General features: G+C 39.7%; 1 pseudogene; it reads right to left on the minus strand.

Moving 5' to 3' along the window:
* Positions 1 to 773: 773 nt before the first annotated feature.
* Positions 774 to 1304, minus strand: LOC101318431 (large ribosomal subunit protein uL6 pseudogene; annotated as a pseudogene).
* Positions 1305 to 2334: the final 1030 nt, after the last annotated feature.

Raw genomic sequence — 2334 nt, forward strand, 5'->3', positions numbered from 1 at the left:
AACTGGAATCAGATGGCCAGCTGGCTCTTCCACTTGTCTACCTGCCAGAGACCTAACCTCTCTATGCCTCTGTTTCTGCATCTGTAACATGGGGTTAATTGTAGTTCCTACTTCGCAGGTGGTTGTGAGGATTAAATAAGAAAATATATGTAAAACACTTCCTGCCTACCTAGGACACAGTAAGTTTGCTATAAATGGTGGTGGTTGTTTGGTTGTTACACATCTTCTTTTCTCTCCTTCACTCCCCAAGTTCTATCTCCAGTTTCTGGTAAGATATGCTTAGAAGTAGAAGACCCATAAGAAGTGTTTGTTTTAGTTCTGACATCACATTGATGGCTGATAATAGGAGTGAAAAATTGGTACCCTTGCCCTGAAGATGGTTTGTGCAGTGTTTACTTTTTTTTTTTTTAAGAAAAAGTCCCAAATCAAAAGAGCTTTTATTGAATCTTTAATATATCACAAATGAGTCTGAAGAATCATCTGGTATCTTTCTGTTTCTGTAGCCAGACTACTCGGATCTTGTTCATCAGCCTACTGAACTGTTCCTTTTTCAGAAACATAGATACCATCCAAAAATTTTCTGATGTCCTTGTTTTTAACTGTTGTGGCTTGCTAAATCAAAGCAGCTGAATTTTTTTTAAACATCTTTATTGGAGGATAATTGCTTTACAATGTTGTTTTAGTTTCTGCCGTATAACAAAGTGAATCAGCTATATGTATACATATATCCCCATATCCCCTCCCACTTGCGTCTCCCTCCCACCCTCCCTACCCCACCCCTCTAGGTGGTCACAAAACACTGAGCTGATCTCCCCGTGCGATGCAGCAAGCAGCTGAATTTGACACAAGTTCAATATCATTTCCTTCAAGAATCAACTCATCTTTCTGGGCTTGAGATACTGAACAAGCAACGCCTGGCCTCATCTGAGCCCTGCGGATGTATTTTTCACCCCCAAAATTTCAGATTTCAACAAGAGAACCATTCTCCTGAATAACAACGTTGATGGGGAAGTGAGCATACACAGACCTCATGTGTAACGGAAGCCCATTGTAACACCCTTGATCATGTTCTATACATGACTACAGATAGTGTAAACAGTTGCCAGTTCCTTTCTATTTCCCTACCATTTGTCAACTTGGAGACTCTTCTTTTTCTTTCCAAGCAGACTGAGTTCTACACTGATGTGATTGAAGCCCCATTGCAGGGTGCCTCTGGGGCCCTTCACAATAACCGTGTGTCCCTTTGGAGTAACGTGGACATTTTTTGGAATGTCGACAGTCTGATTGTTGAGAATGGTCTTCATTCTTGCAGCAGATGTGGCAAAGAGCTCCTTTTTTAAAATTGAATATTGCCTTTAGGTGGGTCAGGCACTTCTAAGTTCTCACAGTAATCCCTACACCCTGTCGTTTTCTACACAGTTACCTGACTGACCCTGGGAGGAAATCAGCTTTCCGCAAGCCTGCTCTACCTACACTCACTCATCTTTCCCTTATGTACTCCGGGCCTATCACTGCCAGGCACCCTGGCTTCCACTGGCTTTTCCCCTGAGAACATCTTTTTTTATGATAAAATACACATAGTATAAAATTTACCATTTAATCTGTTTTTAAGTGTACAATTCATTGGTATTAAGTACATCCACAATGTGGTACAACCATCACCATTATCCATTTCCAGAAATTTTCCATTATCTGAAACAGAAACTCTGTCCCAGTTAAACAATAACTCCCCATTCAACCCTCCTCTCAGCCTCCAGTAACCACTGTTTGACTTTCTGTCTCTATGAATTTGCCTATTCTAAGTATACCTCATACAAGTGGAATTATACAGTGTTCATCCTTCTGTGTCTGGCTTCTTTCACTTAGCATAATCTTTTCAAGGTTGTGGCATGCGTCAGGATTTCATTCATTTTAATGGCTGAATAATATTCTATTGTATGGATATACCACATATTGTTTATCCATTCATCTATTGATGGACATTTAGGTTGTTCTGCTGAGAATATCTTGAAGCTCACGGTGCTGGCTCATCCAAGTTCTTCAATCTCAGACAAACTTCCCTTCTTGAAACTCCTTTGTACTCTTTGTCTGCCTCAAAGTCATATACTGAGTGATGAAAATATTGGGGAAGGAGGTCGGGAAGGAGCAGAGGAAGAGGTCCCAGACCATGTAAATGTGATGGTGATAGATATTTAATTTCTTTTTGCAAACAAATGTATGATTTTAAAAAATACTCTTAGTTAACAATTATAATGCTGTAGGTTTCACATGTTTTTTTTTTTTTTTTTTTGGTAGCTGATTTCTTGTGTTTTTCAATGCGTTTTGACTGCTACA

Source organism: Tursiops truncatus, chromosome 11 (assembly GCF_011762595.2).
Source record: "Tursiops truncatus isolate mTurTru1 chromosome 11, mTurTru1.mat.Y, whole genome shotgun sequence".
Taxonomy (NCBI): Eukaryota; Metazoa; Chordata; class Mammalia; order Artiodactyla; family Delphinidae; genus Tursiops; species Tursiops truncatus.